This window comes from Xiphophorus hellerii, chromosome 3, assembly GCF_003331165.1.
Source record: "Xiphophorus hellerii strain 12219 chromosome 3, Xiphophorus_hellerii-4.1, whole genome shotgun sequence".
NCBI lineage: Eukaryota > Metazoa > Chordata > Actinopteri > Cyprinodontiformes > Poeciliidae > Xiphophorus > Xiphophorus hellerii.
Window position 1 is genome coordinate 33,018,008 of NC_045674.1, and position 23,469 is coordinate 33,041,476.

The window sequence follows — 23,469 nt, forward strand, 5'->3', positions numbered from 1 at the left end:
ACCACTGAGCATCTAAAGCTCTTTCAGCAGTCAAGTTGCACGTGCATCCACTGTATTTATAAACAAATAATCCCTTGATAGATTAATCACCAGGTGTCAAATGCTTCTTATATCCAGCATCAGGCCTTCAACATCAAAGCCATGGCTGTGCTTAAGGTCACTAATCTTTCAACATTTATTAATTGGGTAATTGATATTGTATTTTTTTAATTACTATTGAAATTATTCCAGATGTTTTCTGATATAAGGGAATTTTAAAATGACTTATTCCAGTTGGAAAGCTGTTTTCTCCAATTATACTGATGCCACTTGAACTCTGTGCAGACCTCATACAGTTGAAGCACTTGATTAAAAAAAAACAAAACACCCACACCATGTAACATGTTGTCGGTGCTATACGTTATGACATCAGGCTGATAATAACTCAAAATTTCTTGTTATCGACTGATAAATATGGAGCCTGTAATTGTTTTGCAGCCCTTGTAATAGGCCTAAGTGATATTATAATGATAAATTATTATTATTATAAGTACCCTCATAAAAACACTGCATGAAAAATTATTTAGAAACAGAGCATATACATATTTACCAAATTACTACAAACTAATATATGAGGTGGCAGTTGATAATATATTGAGCCGTTTGGGAGCCAAAATTGTCTGCTCTTCTTTGGAAGCTGTACCACAAAAGCCAGCTCTCTGAAAAGAGATCTTCCCAGCAGTGGCTTTTACCATCATTTATTTGTAAAAGACTGAACATCACTCTCATTAGCTGTTGCGCTAGTAGGTTGTCTTTGACTGTGAATAATTATTGCTTAAGGCAAAAATTTATAAAACTATAATTTAGATGAAATTGAGTAAGTTCAGGCTCTACTTGATTATCTGAAAAATAGCACAACATTTCAGTCTCAGTTTTACCATATATACCATACCCATACCATACACAGCTGCATGGAATGGAAATTCAACTTCTTTCAAACATACCTGAGTTGAATGAAACTTATAGTTACACTTACAGTTTGTTGAATAAATGCTTTATCTAACAAATTCACTAAGCTAATAACACTAATAATAATTAAACTAAGACTGCTAAAGATAAAATAGTAAAATCAAAAAATAGACAAGAATAAAACCAATAATATAATGCAATGATGTTACAGTTTAGTATGAATTGTGAGTATTAAGAAACCAGATTTATTTCAGGAGGATTTTTGAATATGTTAATTACAGAATTAATTTGACAAAAATATACTGTGTTTTCATCATACAGCAACACCAAAAATATACAACATGAAATAACCCATAAAATTATCTACATTCACATCTTGTACAAATGTGTATGCTTAAAGTCTAAGGATTGTAGTAAAAGGTTTGTTTTTAAATTAATTTAAAAATCAGTTTAGACCATGGTTCGGCAGGTCCTGCCACTTTTAGATGCACCCATTTCAGACAGCTGAATTCCCTTAGGATTCATTAACCTCGGCAGAAACCTGGTAATGAGCAATTCATTAAACTCAGGTGTTCTGGAGAAGGGTTCTATGTAAACTCTTCTCCAGTATGGTAGAGCTCAAGGGCTGGACTTAGGCACCTTTGATTTAGACATATTGGTCAGGAGCTTATTTCCTCTTAAAGGCTGGTGATGAAGAAAGTTGTGACCAGAATCTCCTACTCAGCTGTTGATAAGAACTAGACAGGCTCCTCCTCTTCTCCCTCTCGGAGGTGGAAGTCAGTGTTGGTTGTTGATGGCAATCTTTGGGGAACTTGTATTTATAAGTTTTCTTATGCAGAATTCTGAACAAACCAGAATCAAGATTTATTCATTTGGCAAATCAATACAATACAGTCAGAAGTATTTTGGATACAAAGCTCCTAAGCAAGGAGTGACCTTCTTCCACTAGTGAAGAGAAAGAGAAAGTTTTTGTCCTAGGAGTGAGGTTTACATCAGAGTGACATCAGAGTTTTATTCCTGAAACCCTCCTTTTTCCTGCTGCTCGGATCAGTGTTCCATCCATCCATCCATCCATCCATCCATCTCCATCCATCCATCCATCCATCCATCCATCTTCTAATACTCTTATGCCTAGTGGGGTCACCAGGGGGGGTGGTACCTATCTCCAGTGGGTGAAAGGCGGGATACACTGTGGATAGGTCACACTAACTCTGGTCCCCCTGCGATGGGGACCAGAGTTAGTGCAGTGAATCAGTAGTTATACCAGCCCAGTACCATTATCATGATGCAATAAGTCCAGTCATAAAAATATCTTACTACTAAATATTCCACACTAAGATGCACCAGATGCAAACTTGATATCATAGGCACTTCTGATCTACAAATAACATGCAAACATGATTGCATTAGTTAAATGAGGAGAATAGCAGGTGCATTAAATTTAGCATGTCTGCCTTCATGAATATGCAAAACTTGTTCATCACTGTTCATCAGAAAGCTCAAAATACTGGGAGGAGGATATGCAAAATACAATTGATTAGAAATGTATTTTGATTGATTTTTCATTTTTTTCACTGTTGTATAGTACCACAATATATACTTATTTAAATCAAATGTATTATTATTACTATTATAGTTATTACTGTAACACCTCCTGGCTTTCAACTTCATCTTTCTTTTATGGCTTATTTGCTCTACAAAACTCTCCATGATGACAGCTGGTATCACACCAAATCCTCATGAAAAGTGGATGGTCTGCACCACTTTTATCTGTAATCAATTGCAACCACAATCTTTGTCAGTTGTGCACATGCAGTTTTCTTTTTTTTCCCCCCACAACTTAGTACTTCTTATTTGTAATCTTTGCATATCAGGCCTTAATGTTTTAGTGGTATTAAACAAAGTAGGAATGGTTGGGAATTACAGGATCTAAGCCACAAAGTGACTTTGTGAAATAACAGCAAGATCAGTGGATGCTGAGAGGCAAAGTGTACAGATGTGTCTCACGTTCTGAAAAGATACCAACCTTTAAACGTCTGGTGGTTTTTAAATAAGCTCAAGAACAATGTGTAGAGATCCTCATGGAATAGGTTCCTTTAGCTGCATCCAAATCTTCAAAAAAAAGCAGATGCAGTGCAATGGATTCACAGATGTGATCTCTGGGTTTGGAAGCTTCCTGGAGGATGGAACATGTCTAATTGCATTGAGTCAGATGTGTTTCTGTCTGAGCTTGACCTCTTTGTTGCTGTGAAGTTAACTGAGTGCCTCAGCATGCAAAGGCATTTTGAACAATTGGCATATACATCCTGTCCAAAACAGAAAAATTAAAAAATGGGGGGAAAAAATCATTGTAAACTAATTTAAATATTCCTTCTTGAAATTTTTTAGACTTTGAAATGATGTAATTTTTATTGTTCATCATGTCTGAGTGAATATTTATCTGGGAAAAGCTTTTTTACTGTGTAATTTTGCAGTCTTATTTCAAAGGTGACATAATGCCAGTAGGTTGGACATACTGTATGTAGCTAGGCCTGTCGCGATAAACGATAAATCAATTAATTGTACAATAAATTAAAACTACAGACGTCATTTTAATTATCGGCATTATCGTCTCTTCTGACCTTTTTCTCTTTCTGTTGATGACACTGAACGAAAAAAGGCTAAACTCCGATGCTCTCCACTGACCCTCCCTTCCTCATTTCCTTAGTGTAAAGCCCAGCGCACACGACAGGATCTTAGAGCTGTCGGCCCATTTTCAAAACCTGAAAACATTAGCCGACAGAAATCCTAGCTATAACGGTTCGGTCGGGTTCGGTCCTGCCGTGTGGTGTCCAACAATGGGCACAAAATAATGGCTACATGTCCAGTGAACTAATTTTAAAACCAGGCATTAATCAATGCTTTACTACAATCTACCTGCAATGCATGTGGCTAGTGTCAGCGTAAAGTCCTGACTGAATGAAAATCATTAGAACCTAGCTGGAAAGTTACCGGGTTTATCAACTGCGGTAGAAATTTCGCTCCAACTCCTCCTCTTGTCATTTCTATATTCTTTGCATGTTGAATAAACATTAATGTTGTTTCCACGTATCATCTCCAATGTACCGTTGCGCCGTATCAGCTGTTTGGGATTCCCCGACGTAATTTCCTACCTGTCACATTCAACAGGGCTCTCGATCCCAGTCGGGGAAAACCCCTGATTTAGATCGGAGCGGCAACGACGATCTACCGTAACACACCACACAATCTTAGAAAGACCAACGTTCTAAGATTGTTGTATGGGGAAAAATAGGAGCAAAAAATCATGTAGTGTGAACTATTGCATCAGGTAGTCGATGTGCCCATTTCTCTATTTAAATCTAATTATTACTGAAGGGCAACATAATATACAGACTTCATAATCTGCACTCTTTCGGTTGAATGCAGTATTTATTTCCACTTTGGCTTTATGTTGTTTAGGTTTTTTTTTTTCCAAGTGAGTTTTTTGTTAATGGAGACTAAGAATCCATTTTAGTTTTGTTTTTGGTTGTTTTGTTTATTTTGTTTAACAGTTCCAGTGTTAAGTGTTCTTTTGAAAATAAAGTGTATCTGTCTTTGGCAGGAAATCGCATGAATTACTACGTCATTTCCATTACATCAGTGTTAAAAGGTCTTCAAACAATATTATCGTTTATCGCAATAATTTTTTGAGACAATTAATCGTTCAGCAAAATTTGTTATCGTGACAGGCCTATATGTAGCATATGCTGGAGATCATATTGTCTGTGCTAGCCTAAGGTAAAACTGCCAGGCCTCTCAAAGCCTCATCTAGCCAGAAAGCTGAAGTTAGTATAGATAGACTGGTCATATTGCATAATATATTCACTATCTTACATATTTAGGCCTGAGTTTTGCTCAGATCTACTCGGTATCTCTGTTAATATCTTGTGCCTGTGAGGATTTGAGTTTTCTTTGTGTTTATTTTGGTTTCTGTGTCTATTGAGTCTCTGTGTTGTCCTGTCTACCCCTTGATTGGTTACACCTGTTCCTTGTTTCCCCAGATTGTCTCCCTGTGTATTTAATCCCACCTGTGTTCCTTGTTGGGTCCTCGTCTTGTCTGCCGTCAAGTCTGTCAGCAGTTGTGTGAACTTACCAGTTGCTACCAGTCTGAGCTCCTAGCCTCTGCTGCCTGGACTTTGTGTATCTTGTCTTTTCATCATTAATGTCATCATCATTCACTGTACTATCTGGGTCTGCTGCGTCTTCCTCACCACCTCATCACTGCAAATCATGACAACGCCATTTAATCAATTTTAAAATTGTTTAATAATTTAACTTTTATTTTACCAGGATAAAAATTCATTGAGATTAAAAACCTTTTTGTGCGAGAGAGTCCTGGCAAAGAGGCAGCAATAAATACAACACAAAAATTTAAGGCATAGGAAAACATACAACTTTTAAATATTGTCCTTTAAAGTCTGCAATGCAATCTGCAACATTTTTGGAATGATCTTAGAATGAAGGCAGGGGTGTGCGTGTGTGTGTGTGGGTAAGGTGGTTGTGTATGTATGGCCTATGTGGATCTGGTGGCTTCTCTTGGTGCAGAAATGAACGACTAGGAGCTCAATCTAGAATCAGTTGTTTTCTTTAATTCTCCATCTGCATTTCACACATGGGCACCGAGGTAAAGTCAGTCTCTGGCATGAAAGAAACTCCTGCAAGGAGGAGCCATAATGTTAACGTGTGGGAAATTCCCGCCATACTTTCTCACGGACTAAACATTTCTATAACGCAACAAAAACGATATAATGGCAAAACTAGCATAACCTGGATTAAACATATTTCAATAATATGCAAAAACAAAAACCATAAACATATTTTATAAATAATATCTCTTTAATACCCCGCTCTTTCTAGGGTGAATGCAATACACCGTTTTACCAGCAGATGGTGCATTTTAGCAGGATTTAACCTGAACCATTTTAACTATGTTACATATGCATGTGTACTGTATATATATACACACCCCTACACACACACCTTACCCACACACATCATATAGGCGTGTGTGTGTGTATATATATACAGTATATATATACATATACATACACTGAGCTTAAAAGAGATAAGCTCAGAATAGCACTGTACAGTGGTTTAAATAAAATACTCTGAACTATATTAAGTTTATAAAAGGATTGACAGAAAAATAAAAAAGAAATCAAAAAGCATTTCTTCTGTTACCATGGTAACCAAAACAACGTTTTTCAGAGGAAACAGTGGTGTGTATGTAACCAGTAAGTTACATACATTTAAATGAAATGTGTTAGAATAGTTACAATATTGTGAAAAATGTCTATATTTTTTGTCTCTCATTTCAGAAAGTGAAACACATTATGTACAGTCATTGCGCAGAGTGAAAAAAATATTTTCATTCCTTTAATTCTAGTAGGGATGCATTAATGGTTATATTTTGTTTAACTTAAGCACTTGTCCATCTTATCGAGTCTGTGACTTGACAGTCTGTGCTTTCATTCTGTGTACACAAAAACTTTAAATAATATTTCCCACAGCCTATAAATTCCATCACATTGCAGTTTTCATCTGTAGTAACAGGGTCAAATGTTGACGCCATCTTATGACGTAATCAGGGTAAGTCAAATTGGAAACAACTAAGGCTGAAAAGAGATGCAGAGGAAGTTGAGCGATTTCAGCGAAGATTTGAGCAATTTATCTGCAGAAGCTAAATGGAATGATATAGAAGAGGGAGCTGGTTTTACTTAAGAACTACAAGCCTATTTATTGAGTCATATAATTCAGGAAGATGACGCCAACATTTCTGTGGAGGAAGGGTCCAAATTTCTGAATGGTAATAAACAGATCTATACATATACAATATTAATCATCTTTCATTCTGATTTAATTGAAATAAACCAACTACTTTAAAGTGACTGGTTCCATATCTGTGTGTGTTCCGAATGTTCTGAGTATGTTTAAGCTATTTACCTCAGACTAATAAAATTTACAACACGCAGCCAGCGCAGACCAGCTTTCTTCATCTGGTTTCTGTTGCCAATGTCGAAAGTTTTATTTTTAGTACAAGGTCTCTGCTCACACTGCTTCCCGTTGAGCCCGCTGCACTTTTCATCTCAGATTGTTTTCTCATCATTTATCCGCTTACCACCTGCATGTAACGCATCTGGGTCATTGAGGTGTATCTGATTTACTAATCTCAATCTGGCAACATAACTATTTTATCATGCTTTGATAAATAGTTGAAGTACGCTGACAACATGCTGCCTAATGTTAAAACGGCAAGACCAATGCAAGTAACCATACCAACCAGTGACAGTTCAAATCTAGTCTGGTTCTTTCTGCAGTCAGGTTGCGCGTGCATCTATTGTGTTTACAAACAAATAATCCTTCTATATTTGGATTTGTTTTTTCTAATATTTTTAACATTTTCAGGATTTAGTGCAACAGTCTGCGTTGAAATGATCTACTCAGAACAGAAGATGGAGCCATCTGTTTTCTGCCTTCGTCCATTATTATTGAAGATTTTTATCTTTGAGAATGACAGCAGACTTGCGTGTTCCCCGTTCAGCGGCAGAGAGAAAAGGCTGAGTGTTTTATCTGAGCGCAGTATGACCTATCAGAAACCTGCTAGTTCTGCGCCTCGTGGGAGGAGAGCATCCGAGACCGCATTGTTGTTGGGAAACGGGATAAAGAACTCTCTGCCGGCTGCACTTCGTGGTGCATCTGACGTTAGCGCAAACGATACAAACCGTCAGACAATCTGAAAAGGTGGCTGCTCAGGTGAGCCAACAGGGCGACTCGGTGAGATCAGTGGAAGAGGTTAACCATAAGAGGAGATACTGTACATGCATTGGAAACCACAACATAGTAAGCAGCAAGGAAATAGAAAAGGGGGAAATTAAGATAAATGTGGGCAAGTGGGCAATGTGGAAAAGTATAGCACTCTAGAAATGATGTGCCCTGCAAAGAAAACTGTGTCACAACTGTCATAAAGTGGGACATTAGGCCAGGGTGTGTAGGAACAGAAAATCAGTAAATGAGGTTTCAGAGATTAAAGACAAAGCAAGCTCAAATTTCTTAGGTTGTGTGTGTGATAAGAATGAGCAAAGTGAAGCGTGGACTGTACAGTTGAAAGTTGATGAACCTCCAGTTGAGTATAAAATTGACAATGGTGCAGACATCAATGTGATGAACAAAGAAACTTTTCGCACAACTTTTAACCCTGAGAGAGCTCTGGAACCATCTGATCTGCCCCTGACCAACCCAGGAGGGGAGCTGCGTTGTCTTGACTGCTTCAATGTCACCCTCAAACACAAGAGAAAAAAGTACCCATCTAAAGTTTTTGTTGTCAGTGGACATAAAGTCAACAATCTACTCAGCAGATCGCTTTCAGTAAGGATGAACTTGGTGAGGTGAGTAGATGAACTGACAAACAACAATGGTAAGCGTATGGGGAACATGGCACACTAAAAACCGAACCAGTCAAAATACAGCTAAAGGACAATGCTGTGCCGTATGCTGTACATACTCTCTGCCTTTGCTACAGAGAGTTAAAGAAGAGCTGGAAAGAATGAAAGTTAATGGTGTCAGAATGAGTTACACAACCTACTGAATGGCGTGCTCCCATCATCCCTGTTCTTAAAAAGAACTCAGGCAAAGCCTGGATCTGCATCGACTTAACTAAATTAAATAAATCAGTGAAAAGAAAGCGCTACATATTGCCCACTCCAGATGAGATAACCTCTAAACTAAATGGAGGTACAGTACTTTCCTTTCTTGATGCAGTCAGGAAAGGTGCAGGAGCTTAAAAAAGTCCTGGAAATGGTGAACTATCTTAGGAGGTTTTTGCCCTCCCTGATCACAGTAGGGTTGCCATTGTATAAGATGTTGAGGACTGACAACGTCTAGACCTGGGGCCCTGTGGAACAGTCAGCCTTTGAGAAAATAAAACATGCTGACTACAGCTCCAGTCCTTGCCTTCTACGACATCACCAAACTCACATCAGTTTCAGCAGACAGAAGTAGTTATGGGCTGGGAGCAGTGCTGCTCCAGCTTCATGGAGAAGAATGGAAGTTTATTGCCTACTTCTCCAGACACCAGCTGCAGAAACACGCTAAGCACAGATGGAAAATGAATGTCTGGCTAGCGTGTGGGCTTGTGAGAAGTTTGACAAATATCTCTGTGGTCTAGATCAGTTCAGGCTGAAAACTGATCACAAAACACTGGTGCCATTAGTAAATAATCAGAGCATCGGTAATGTTCCCTTGAGGTGCCAGCGTCTTCTAATGAGACTTATGAGATACAAACCTGAAGCAGTATATGTACCAGAAAAAACGTTTGTTGTCACCAATGCTGTCTTGAAGCCCACTGTCACATGACAAAGAAAAGACTGACATGCACACAGCGCTGGGCAGTTATGTGGCTGCTGTAATCCAAAGCATCCCTGCATCACCATCCAGGATTGACAGTCTTAGAATGGCCACAGCAACTGATGGAGTGCTTTTTTTAAATTCTGGACCGTCTGCCTGCTCTGTTTCCCTCCTCAGCTCTCACCTCTGCAAGCTCATCTGGTCCACCTGCACACTACCGCACTTCAATGCAATCAGGTTCATGCCATTCACTTGTTCACCAGCAATTATATTCAGCAGGCAGACAGTGCCAGATTTTTGAAAACCTTGTGTGAGTAAATATCCAGCATTCTTCTCTCTGCCTGACCACGATCTCGACCACGTTTTGCCTCTTGGATTCCCCTGCCTTGCCTAGCCCACATCGGACACACTACTGATTTCTGTTTTCTGGACACAGCCCTGCTTCTGCCTCTCGACTTCTGCCTTCTGCCTCGTCCTTGGATTTGTCTGCTAAGATTGCCTTCATGTGCCTGACCTGTTTCTGTGCCCAGAACTTGGATTCCCGCCTGACCCCCAGATAAGTTTATCTGCCTCTGGTTCTGACCCTGCCTTGGCCTGTCGACATCCGAGTTCTGTTTTCACCTGAGTTTTTCCCCTGCTACCAATACCCCTGGAGACAACTTTTCACAACATTTTCCCTGAGGAACAACAGACTTACCTTGGCTTCATACGACTTTCTGAGCAGGTTAGCGGCTTTTCCTTTTTGAGCGTCTAACATCGAGGTTACTAGCCACTAACCTATTTCTCCATCCTCAGTGGTTCCTGGTCCTGCTGCTGGTCTTCCCCTGTCCCAGAGCCCCATTCTCAATACACTATTTATTGCTTTCTATTTGTGTCTGGCTGAAATTTTGGGTCCTCGGGTTTTGTTTTGAGTATTGCATCTTCAGACTATCATCAAACATATCAGAAATGGGTGGCCAGAATACAGCAGAAAGGTGATGTTGAAGATCAGAGCATACATGACAGTGAGAAATGAACTTTCAGAAGGTGGTGGCTTGGTCATAAGAGGCTGCAAGACTGTTTTCCCAGAGTCAGAGAGTTGAGATTCTCAACAGAATACTAAATGTAGAGAGACAGCAAATTAATCTGTTTGGTACCCTGGTTTCTCTAGAGACCTCAGTAAACCTGTGATGCAATGTCAGATCTGCCAAGAGCAGAAACGAACACAACAGAAGTAACCACTGATTTTCACTCCTTTGAACGGTCGCTCATGGAAAAGAATTGGTGTTGATATCTGCAAACATAAGAACAGCTATCTCATATCGAATTATTACTCACAATTTCTGGAGGTATTACACCTGCCAACGTCAACCACCAGCCAAGTAATTCGGAGGCTTAAAACAACCTTTGCTAGGTTTGGAATTCCAGAGGAAATTGTGAGTGACAATGGACCCCAGTTCTCCAGTGCAGAATTTCAGCTGCTGGCAAGGGAACTGGATTTTACAGACATCACATCTAGTCCTCACAGTCCACTGCGAAGAGGATCCTTCAAAATAAGGACTTCTACTTGCTCTCATGTGCTACAGTTCAACTCCATGTTCCCCAACAGGAGTCAGTCCAGCTTTCTCATGGGGAGAAAAATCAGAACCACACTCCCAACCTTAGAGAGTAACATTCAACCCAAATGGCCTAACAGAAAAGCTGCGAAACAGAAGGAAGCATGTGAGAAAGCAAACAAACTTTCTATTACAACCGTCGCCATGGAGCCAGACCTCTCCAACAGTTACGACCTGGAAACAAAGTCTTCATCGAGATAGATTCAGAAGAGACTTGGGGGACACCAGCAGTTGTTCTGAAGGAGTCCGTTATGCCAAAGTCCTTTCTCATCAACACACCAACAGGAGTTGCACTGCATCAAAATCGTCGTCATTTCAAAGCTGAAGCAAAAGCACCATCTGTACAACCTGCTTTAATTGTAACTGCTGAGATGGACAGTCATCACTCCAGAGTCTGCTTCTGTGGCTTCAAATGAGACTGTGAAAATAAGAAAATATCCAGTGACTATCAGTTCTGTGGGTGAAAATGACTTGTTGATGCCAGAGGTCAGAGGAAAATGGCCAGACTGGTTTGAGCTGATAAGAACAGCAACAGTAACTCATATAACTTCTCATTACAACCAAGGTCCGCAGAAGAGCATCTCTGAATTCACAACATGTCAAACATTGAGCCAGATGGGCTACAGCAGCAGAAGACCACACTGGGTACCACTACTGTCAGCTAAGAACAGGAAACTGAGGCTACAATTCACACAGGCTCACCAAAATTGGACAACAGAAGATTGGAAAAATGTTGCCTGGTCTGATGAGTCTTGATTTCTGCTGTGACATTCAGATGGTAGGGTCAGGATTTGGCATCAATTACATGAAAGCATGGATCCATCTTTCATGTAATTGAAAGATGGAATTGAATCTCTGGGAAATAAACTGTTGGATAGATAAGAATAATAATTGGGTTGGTTATTAGCACTTTTGAAATTGAGCAGATGTTGGAGGTCAATAGGTCTGAATATTCCCAAAGAAACTCCAATACACACTCATTTGAAAGCTGATGGAATTCTTACGTAAGGACACACGTCAAACACGGGCAGTAATGCTATTGGTCAAAACTTACCAACTTACACCAATGAAAATGAGATTCTATAAAACAGACTGACTCTAAGAATACGATGAGATTTTGGGAAGATTTTTGAGATTTGACTTTGTACTGTAAGATGATCTGTGGAACAGTGTAATAAATCTCCACCCGCCGTGGCCTGCAGCAAAAGGACTCTGAGTATTATTTCTTATCTGTAAATATAATTAAGAGTTTAAGACCTTTTTCGATCCTACACTGACCATATCCATCCCTTTATGACCACAGTGTGTCCATCTTCTGATGGATACTTCCAGCAGGATATCACGCCATGTCATAAAGCATGAATTATCTCAGACTGGTTTCTTGAACATAGGCCTGTCACGATAACAAATTTTGCTGAACGATTAATTGTCTCAAAAATTATTGCAATAAACGATAATATTGTTTGAAGACCTTTTTACACTGACTTAATGGAAATTACGTAATAATTCATGCGATTTCCTGCCAAAGACAGATACACTTATTTTCAAAAGAACACTTAACATTGGCGCTGATAAACAAAATAAACAAAACAACCAAAAACAAAGAAATGATTCTTAGTTTCCATTAACAAAAAACCCACTTGAAAAAAAACTAAACATAAAGCCAAAGTGGAAATAAATACTGCATTCAACCAAAAGAGTGCAGATTATGAAGTGTGTATATTATGTTGCCCTTCAGTAATAATTAGATTTAAATAGAGAAAATGGGCACATCGACTACCTGATGCAATAGTTCACACTACACGATTTTTTGCTCCTATTTTTCCCCTTACGACAATCTTAGAACGTTGGTCTTTCTAAGGGTAGATCGTTGTTGCCGCTCCGATCTAAATCAGGGGTTTTCCCCGACTGGGAGCTTAACGCTGCCTGTTGAATGTGACAGGTAGCCAGTCAGAAAGGAAGGATTCTCCTCTGAGGGGAAATTACAGAGGGGAATCCCAAACAGCTGACACGACGCAACCCGAAGTCCAGCAGACATCGGAGATGATATGTGGAAACAACATTAATGTTTATTCAACATGCAAAGAATATAGAAATGACAAAGGGAGTAGTTGGAGCGAAATTTCTACCGCAGTTGATAAACCCGGTAACTTTTCAGCTGTTCTTCGTTAACGTGACATAAATAGGTTCTAATGATTTTCATTCAGTCAGGACTTTACGCTGACACTAGCCACATGCATTGCAGGTAGATTGTAGTAAATCATTGATTAATGCCTGGTTTTAAAATTAGTTCACTGGACTTATAGCCATTATTTTGTGCCCATTGTTGGACACCACACGGCAGGAACGAACCTGATCGAACCGTTATAGCTAGGCTAATGTGTGGTCTGTCAGGTTTTGAAAATGGGACGACAGCTCTAAGATCGGGTCTTGTGCACTGGGCTTTACACTAAGGAAATGAGGAAGGGTCAGTGGAGAGCACCAGAGTTGAGCCTTTTTTCATTCAGTGTCATTAACAGAAAAAGAAAAAGGCCGGATAATTAAAATGACGTCGATAGTTTTAATTTATCGTACAAATAATTGATTTATCGTTTATCACGACAGGCCTACTTGAACACAACAATGAGTTCACTGAACTCGAATGACCTCCACAGTCACCAGATCTCAATACAGTAGAGAACCTTTGGGATGTGGTGAAACGAGAGTTTTGCATCATAGATGTGCAGCTGACAAATCTGCAGCAACTGTGTGATGCTATCATTTCAATATGGACCAGAATCTCTGAGGAATATTTCTCGTACTTTGTTGAATCTCTGCCACAAAGGATTAAGGCAGTTCTGAAGACAAAAGAGGGTCCAACCCAGTACTAGCAAGGTGTACCTAATAAAATGGCCGGTAAGTGTACATATATATATATATGTATTGTACCGTTTGGCTTAATCACTTGTCTGAGTGTGTTGTTATTTCAACAAATGGCCTTTTTTGAGTCTGTATGAGCGTGGTAGGAAATGGTGCACCAGCAACATTGAAAACCATAACCTTGAGAGGATTGTCAACAAGATTCATTCAAGATTTTGGGGAAGCTTGACAAACGGAGGACAGTGCTGGAGTCAATGTATAAATAGCCATTACACACAGGTGCAGATGCGACATTCGACATTCCTCGTGTCAAATCACTTTTGAACCATAGTCAAGATCTGTGTCTCCTAAGACTTCTTACAGATGAAAGTAAAGTTTTCATGTAGTTTGGAAATCAAAGTCCCAGGTCCAGGAGGAAGTATGAAGTGAGATTCAATCCATCTTGTTTAAAGTCCAGTATGAAGTTTTCTGTCATTGATGGTTTGGGTTGCCATGTCATCTGCTGGTTTTGGTCCACTGGATTTTGTGAAGTCTGCATCAACACATCTATTTATCAGAAAGCTTCAGAGCACTTCTGTCACTTTGACTGTTGGAAGCTCTGTGTTCAGGAAGGAGGCAAGGCAACAAAATGTATTCGAGGTAGATTTATTTGAAGCTGCAAGTCACATTTGAACCAACACCCATTTCCACAGTGAGACAAAAAAGCTGGCTTTTTTACTTTGGGCAATTCCAACATTCATACCAGGTAAAGGGGTGACAAAACAAAACAAGAAATAATTTACACAAACCTAACACAAAACAATAAATGGTACCAATAAATATTAACATGCAAGCAAATAATTAGAACTAAACTAATCTAAGGTCAATCAAAGATTAAATTTAACTTTATATAACTCTTCAGAGCATTACCCCTCTTAATTGAAAATGGTATGCTCCAGGAGGTTTCTAACAGGATCTGGCGCACTTGTCTCCCTTTGCTGCTCCACTCTGCTGAGGAGACACCCCCGAAAGGTAAGACTCAAACAATTAACCTCAAATTGAAACAAACTGACATTTCCCCTGATTCCCCCTGTCCAGGAAGGATGGCCAGTCTGTCTGCCTGAAAGAATGTTTAACTAAATGTCAATGTTACTGAAATAAAGAACTGAAACAAAAAGCATTTGTTCTGTAAATAAATACAATATCAATAATCATTTACTAGGGATGGAGCCCTGGTCTCCATCACAACTTCATGCACGCTTCTGCTGACAAACTTTATGGAGATGCTGATTTCATATTCCAGCGGGTCTTGACACTGCCAAAAGTACCAAAAGCTGCTTCAGTGACCATGGTGTTCCAGTGCTAGCAAACTGGCCTGGCCAGGTTCCATTAAAGAGGTGTTTTTCAATTAGTTTCTGTCATGCCCCCTAGAGAACATACACTCATACATTCCTTACCTTCCCCCAAAAAGTATTAAAATACTACCTCTGAACCTGATGGTATTTAATTGTTTATCTGTACAAACCACTGGCACCAGCATTCTGCACAAAATCATCTAATTATCAAAGCAGAGTAACAAACTGAGCTCATTTTGTTTTAAGCCTTAAAACAATTTCTAAGTTCAGTTTATTAACTCAGTCTGAAATATTTAATCAAGATGATGTGATTCTCAAAAGAGGAAAAAGTGCAAATGATTTACTGGTATGTGCATGAATAGACCTAACACTGTGATGCTTTTTTAAAACTATATAAATCACTTGTCAGTTTCATGTGCTTATTTGTTTTTACACATTAGGACATGATGTAGAGCCAAAAAGAAAACTATTCTATTATTTTATCTATCTAATATTATCGCTCCTTCAAAGAAATTACTAGCATCTGCCGATACCAATGTAAATCCAGTTATATCATGTATCCCTAATTTTGTCACTTAAAAAAACTGATCTAAAATCTATAAAATGAGGCATAACACTAAAAATCTTAGTCTGCATTATTTTTCCTATAAAAACTATACTTAGTGAATGAACATAGGTTCAGGATTAGGGGAACCAATTTTTTCTGCTCCTTTAGGAAAAAAATGATCGCTGCTGATCCTGCCACCTCTGTTAATTAAGTTGTAAAGTGGACATAGCTTAAGTTAATAATGGCTTGATTTTATGTCTTAGTGATCGGAAATGAGATCCTGGTTTGACCAGACAGCAGCTTTACCTTTTCTTTGTCAAGGACAACTCCCATTGGAAATGGAAAATGAGTGCAAACACATAACATGTTTGGTTGGATTTTTTTTTTTGTTTCATGCAGTTTTGCTCAGTGCTGGGTGTCTCCTGAGGTTCAGAGTTGTGTATTTTCATATTTTAACATTTTCACCCTCACTAAATGGGCTGATATTCTCTTTCTCCTTTCCGTTTTTGAAAACATGATTATCTTGTTTTTCTAGGCAGCATGGCTATTATCACTGTTCTTATCTTCTACTGACTGCTACTAACACGGTGACATCAAGTGCTAAAGCAGGAATTTACTGTGTCATTCCAGATACAGGTGAGTTTGTAGTCTGGTAAAAGCCAGCTCCTCATTCTACACTCTGCTTTGTCCAGATGGTCTGGATCCTTGACTATTTAGAAATGATTACTTTCCAGAGGCATGGACTCTGTTGAAGCTTTAAATGTTACCCAAAAGCTAACATTTTGCTGTGATATTTCTAATGCGAAGTTTACCGCAAACTGCCAGTGCTGTAAACAACCATCCACCACTATTTTTTCATATTAATGAAAAAAAAATTGGATAAGCATGGCTTGGAATTGTCCTAACTCCTCTTCCAGCTTACATGTATCAGTACACATTTTAATGTCTGAGGGAAAAAAATATCAGCTGCTGGCTGTTCTCCACTTAGCTAGCTAGTTATTCAAGCCATAGTTCTTGGATAGCTAGACAGCACATTTATTAAAATATTACCCTAATCTTCTCCAACTTTGCTTTGAAGGGCATCTCCTTAACCCCGCTATGATCAGGAGAAGTGCAGCAAATGTTACGGTCAGACAGCGGGGAACAGGGGTGGGTTGTGCTGTGAAACCACAAAGAAAACTCGTAAAAATGAACACAGGATCAGTACAACTCCACCAGACTACATGCAGAATCCCAATTACCCCATCTCTTAAGATGGTGGGAGGATTAATAAAAGACTTTTTCAACTACCAACCTTATTTCTAAACAAGAAAAATGCAAATAAATGGGATTGGTAGTGTGCCTAAACAGGCATGAAGCGAATGGGGACAAACTCTGCTCCAAAATCTCCTAACCCCAGACTTTTTTCTGCTATCATAACAAAAGGATTTAAACCAGAGGAGCTACAGTGCATGGCTCAAAGTGTTAATAGTTTTAGAATGTAACTGTTTAAAACCATGGTAAACCCTCCTTACTCACCTTCCAAAATGTTTCCCTTTTTTCTTATTAGGTTGGACAATTTTAGATATGCCTTTTTGTCTTCGCATTTCCATTTTAGCTCAGTGTTTTATTTGTTAAAAGAGAAAAATTACCTTAATTGAGGTGAGTGCGGCCTGGAATGCTTTAAATATTGACCTTGATTCTTCAGTGACTTCTTGGATGAGTCCAATATTCTCTTAGATAAATTTTGTGTGGTCTCCCTATCCTGGGATAGGTGTGTGGGTAAGGTTCCTTACTCTAGTTCACAGGAGTCCCAAATGGCTTTGTAATGGTTTCCAGACTGACAGGTTAATGGCTTGGTTTCTCTGATACTTTGTGAGCTGCCCTTAAAGTACCCACCAACCCCCCACTTTATTGTTCCCAAACAGGTTCTAATTTAATGATTTCGTGATTCCCACTGGTCTAACCTGTGTGGGTTGAGAAATCTTTTAGGATCTATTTTTTTTGGAGGGGAGAGGAGGGTAGTTTTACTCATTCATTATTTTGTCTTAGTTATTTTGTTTAGATCAACCTTGGATCTGTTGTAGTTGAGGCTGCTTTTAGTTTTTTATGTTCACGTAATAAAGCCTTTGTAGTGCTTTCTGCTATCTAAAGCTAGATTTAGCGCTCTGGGTTCTACTTATTTAAAGTTACACCCCAAGAAACTGGTTTCACTACATTGCCCATGAACCACCAGGTACTGACTTGTCATAAAGAATTAAACTTACTTGAACTGCCTATGTCTGACCCATAAATAATGAGACTTTAAAGTATTTATTTACCAAACTTCAGAATGAAAATTAAAATAGACCACATGTGAAATTGTGGAATATACCATCACACTGAATAGTGTTACTAACCCTTACCCTAACCCTAACCTTATGTGGGACTGAAGGAGTAGAACTTAAAAAACAGTTATTATCCTTTTGCATTTTCTTTACCCTTTCAAATAATCAAAAAAATAAAACAAATAAAAATACAACAGGCTTTGTCAACCACCTGGTTTACAAATAGGGACTTTCCCTATCTTTTAAATGCTTATGGAGTTCTAACTTGAATTATTTTGAACAGTCCCGAACACATAAGAGTCCTTTAGTCTTAACACAATACACAGAAAATAAGTGACAGGTTTTAACTAGTGGGCCCACCAAAAATAAAACAAATGAAAGCCGGTCTTGTGCACAATTCTGTTCCCCTGTGAAAATCTGTTCCCCCTGTGTCGGGAGCGCGCATTACAGCCAGAGAGGCGGATCTGACCATCTTCACGGCGCTTCTGATCGATTTCTCGGTAAAAACAACTCAGTTAATCATGTCAAGCTTGTAACATTTAGTTTAATCGGCAGCTGTTGTTTACAAAATTGTAAAAATAATTAAATAAACGAGGTCTTTTTACGCTGTTTTGTGTTATTTTAAACGCCAAGAGAATCGGTCTTTTTCCAACTTTTGTCACTTACGCCTGACAGAAATAAAAGTCAGTCACCAAAACAGTTTTTCAACACGTAGTGTGTATTTATAATTTTTCATTGCTGATATAAGAGGATGGCTGAAAGCATGGCACAAAAATTAAGACTTCCTGAAAAGACGAGAGCGTGGACTTTCTGGTAAATCCCGTTCTAATGTAAAATATGACAGATTACTGTATTAAGGAAATTTCTAGTATACTACAGGCTATCACACAAAACAATTTTTGAGAATTTGGCAAAAGTTGCCCTTTATTCCCAAACGTTATGGGGGGAGAAGAGTAGAGAATGGATATTTCAGCTGCCTGAAATAATCTGTTCCCCCTCCATAACATGGGAACAAATTAATTCAGCAACAAGTCTTTAACTGTGTTTATTCCTTTCATCATCAACAATAAATCAAGTAAGTTTGAAAACATTGCTCTGTATATGCCAGAGTTATGGGGGGAGGAGGAGAGAAAATGGATATTTCAGCTGCCTGAAATAAACCATTCCCCCTCCATAACCTGGGAACAAATTAATTTACCAACAAGTCTTTAACTCTGTTTATTCCTCTTATCATCAACAATAAATCCTGTGAATTTGGTAACATTTGATCATTATTTGACAAAGTTATAAGGGGGGAACCATATATTTTAGCCACCTAAAATAATCTGTTCCCCCTCCAAAACACAGGAACAAATTAATTTACCAACAAGTCTTTAACTCTGTTTATTCCAAAAGCATTTCCACACGCACAATGCGAAGGGAACTCAAGGGGTTGGGATTGAACAGCTGTGTAGCCGTAAGAAAACCTCTAATCAGTAAGGCTAACCAGAAAAAAAGGCTTCAGTTTGCTAGGGAGCATAAAGATTGGACTCTGGAGGAATGGAAGAGGGTCATGTGGTCTGATGAGTCCAGATTTACCCTGTTCCAGAGTGATGGGCGCATCAGGGTAAGAAGAGAGGCAGGTGAAGTGATGCACCCATCATGCCTAGTGCCTACTGTACAAGCCTGTGGGGGCAGTGCTATGATCTGGGGTTGCTGCAGTTGGTCAGGTCTAGGTTCAGCAACATTGTGTGCCCAAAGAATGAGGTCAGCTGACTACCTGAATATACTGAATGACCAGGTTATTCCATCAATGGATTTTGTCTTCCCAAATGGAACGGGCATATTCCAAGATGACAATGCCAGGATTCATCGGGCTCACATTGTGAAAGAGTGGTTCAGGGAGCATGAGACATCTTTTTCACACATGGATTGGCCACCACAGAGTCCAGACCTTAACCCCATTGAGAATCTTTGGGATGTGCTGGAGAAGACTTTGTGCAGTGGTCAGACTCTCCCATCATCAATACAAGATCTTGGTGAAAGATTAATGCAACACTGGATGGAAATAAATCTTGTGACACTGCAGAAGCTTATTGAAACAATGCCACAGAGAATACGGGCTGTAATCAAAGCTAAAGGCGGTCCAACAAAATATTAGAGAGTGTGACCATTTTTTGGCCAGGCAGTGTATTTTAGCCACCTAAAATAATCCGTTCCCCCTTCATAAAATAGGAACAAATTAATTCACCAACAAGTCTTTAACTCTGTTTATTCCTCTTATCATCAACAATAAATCCTGTGAATTTGGTAGCATTTGCTCTTTATTTGACAAAGTTATGAGGGGGGAACCATATATTTTAGCCACCTAAAATAATCCGTTCCCCCTCCAAAACACAGGAACAAATTAATTCAGCAACAAGTCTTTAACTCTGTTTATTCCTCTTATCATCAACAATAAATCCTGTGAATTTGGTAACATTTGATCATTATTTGCCAAAGTTATAAGGGGGGAACCATATATTTTAGTAACCTAAAATAATCCGTTCCCCCTCTATAACATGGGAACAAATTAATTTACAAGAAAGTGTTTAACTTTGCTTTGGAAACATTTGCTCTTCATTTCTCAAAGATGAGGGGCCTTGGGATTTAAACTTTTTTCCATAGCTGCCTTATATCAAAGTCTTGTAAGTATAAATATCAAACAGTTTTCAAAGTGTAATTTATTAACCATTAAACAACATATATAAACAAGCACACCACAGCCATCTCAGGAACAAAGGCAAACTAAGGCAACTAAGGCAAACACGCAAAGCAGTGATAAGTTTTTTCAGTTGTTGGACTTCCCACACATGCATGATGGAACCACCTCAGACACATGTCACACTGGATCTAGGAAAGAAACCAAAAATATCAGTTTTTTTTAGAAAAATATTTCTTTACAATTACAATATATAATCAATCATTTTAGATTCCCTTATATTCCAACTGCTGGAGGATCATATCATAGCTTGTTTACGCAAGATAAGATTAGATGAAACTTGTCCTCTTCATTTAGTTTACTAACACTAAGTCTTTGAATAATTCTAAAAACTTTCCTACCCAGTTCACATCCGTGTCACTTTCCATCTCTCCACAGAAGTGACACAAGTCTTTTAGGTCCTCTGTTAACAACAAAAGTATAAAAACACACACACACACACGATTATACATGTACAATCGTGACCGTATATATGTGTGTGTATAAAACTATTACACAGGATGTGCTAAGCACCAGCACAGTCATTTATGAAAAAAATATTGAAGATGAAATGATTGTACTTATTAATTTGTAGACAAACAATTTCCTTAAATAAATGTTTTCAGAGTCCATGTTAATGTATTAAGTTTGGCTAAGTACAGATGTTTTAGCCAAACATACAAATAATAGTAATCATGATAACAATTGTCATAAACAGTGAAAATAAGAATATTAATGTTATCCTCACCACTGTTAAGGATAAGTCTCACAGCAATTTCCAACCTCATGCTGTCGACCGCCTCTCTGGAAACAGGAAAATCCACAACCTCTTTTGATAGGATTTTTTCTGCAAACTGAAATTAACAGCTTCATTTAATGTCTTTAAATTTAAGTAACAAAGTAAGTAATTCACTGTACATGTCTCAAAATATATATCAAAAAGTCATACACTGTGTGACAATATGTATGCACCTTCAGTGAAAATACACCACATGATGTACTATCTTGTTGTTTTGGATGCTTGACTGTGTCACATGTCCAACGTGAGACATTGCACCCCTTCTTCCTCATAAATGCCCTGTAAATATAGATATATTAATAAGAACAACTTTATTTGATTTTCATACTTGAGTTAAACTTAAATTTTTAACCATACCTTGTGATTTGCAAGCATTTCTGGATGTCTTGTTTTGATTCCCCCAGTGGATTCAAGAACAAAGACTTTTTCTTTTGTGGGTAGATCACCTAGAAAATGAGCATTCCACAGTTTTCATGTGGTTTTTGTCTGTGTGATAAGTATGATATAGATTGTTTTTAGAGTTTAAAAACATTTATTACCACTAAAGTCCAGTGGTGGTGTTGATTGTTGATTCCCAGAATTATTTCATAATTCATTGGGTTCATCTGTGAATAATAAAAAAAAACCATAGATTTTTTCATATCAAGAACAAAACATGTTTAGTAACACACACATGGCACTGAGATTATACTTTTTAATAGGTGATACAGAAAAATCTGTAAAAATATATAAAAGTCAAAACATTTTCTTTTCATCGATTCAAAAATACTAATAACACATGGAAGAGTAACACAGAAGCACAGTGGAATGTGTAAGATCTACCTTCTTTAAACTAGGACTTTTTCCCTGCCACATTGCTGTCATTGCAAATGAATCTATGAACACAGCCTGTCCTGTGTTCTTGCTGTTGTATTCCTTCACGATGACAGCCAGAAATGCATTAATAGACTGCAAATGTATTACAAGAAAAAAGATTAGTTAAATACTGTAACAGCTGTGATATTTGAAAACAATGTAGTCATTGTACCTACCTGACTCTCCAGTGCCATGTCAGGACCAATTTTATAATGTCAAAGTAAAACAACTTATATGCATTCACTTTTGACAGAAGGACAAAGAAGTTTTTTCCAGTAAAAGCATCATGCACATCTGATGATGAGGATGGGGTGAGGAGTAGTGGAAAACAAAACAAAAGTTAAAGATTAGTTTCATTGTCATGACACCCATTTAATTTTACAAAACATTTGATATGTTATCCATATTATGCAAATCATATGATTGGAGTCTGAGGAAGTATTAACTTCACTGATTCCTACAGCTATTTTCTACATAGGAATTAATAATAAAGCAAGCAGTTTGTTGCACTGACTGAAATTATTCCTTTCATTAAAACAAGACGAAAGCATACCAGTACAAAGAGAGACAGTTTTTGTGAAACACATGTGTATGATAATACAAAGTGAAATTTATGTGCTTTGATATATATTTATAAGAATTTAAAATAAAATTTACATTTCTCTGCTAGAGATTTTCTCTGGGTAGCAGATGCTGGAGCACGGGGAGATGCTGGAGCAGGGGGAGATGCTGGAGCAGGGGGGGGATGATGCTGGAGCATGGGGAGATGCTGGAGCGGGGGGGGGGGATGATGCTGGAGCAGGGGGGGATGATGCTGGAGCAGGGGATGATGCTGGAGCAGGGGGATGATGCTGGAGCAGGGGGGGATGATGCTGGAGCAGGGGGAGATGCTGGAGCAGGGGGGGATGATGCTGGAGCAGGGGGGATGATGCTGGAGCACGGGGAGATGCTGGAGCAGGGGGAGATGCTGGAGCAGGGGGGATGATGCTGGAGCAGGGGGAGATGCTGGAGCAGAGGGGGATGATGCTGGATCATAAGGCGGTAGTGCTGCATCAGCCAGGGGGGGTGAGCAAAATTTATTTTGCTTCCTTGATTTTTTAAACAATGTGTCAGTCGGGGACTCTC

At 38.7% G+C, this 23,469-nt stretch overlaps 1 protein-coding gene and 2 long non-coding RNA genes across 7 annotated transcripts in view; 1 reads left to right on the forward strand and 2 right to left on the reverse strand.

The window, feature by feature from the left end:
* The window catches only part of grik2 (glutamate receptor, ionotropic, kainate 2), a 445,844-nt gene that overhangs the window by 142,270 nt on the left and 280,105 nt on the right, over positions 1 to 23,469 (forward strand). The gene's annotated exons all lie outside the window — the stretch shown is intronic.
* On the reverse strand, positions 20,782 to 21,929 carry LOC116717049 (uncharacterized). Its single transcript, XR_004338676.1, has 3 exons — positions 21,663 to 21,929; positions 21,439 to 21,544; positions 20,782 to 21,114 (listed from the first exon to the last, which is right to left on the reverse strand). It is a non-coding gene; the product is annotated as an uncharacterized LOC116717049 (long non-coding RNA).
* On the reverse strand, positions 22,318 to 23,058 carry LOC116717051 (uncharacterized). The gene is made up of 3 exons (XR_004338678.1): positions 23,002 to 23,058; positions 22,521 to 22,638; positions 22,318 to 22,437 (listed from the first exon to the last, which is right to left on the reverse strand). It is a non-coding gene; the product is annotated as an uncharacterized LOC116717051 (long non-coding RNA).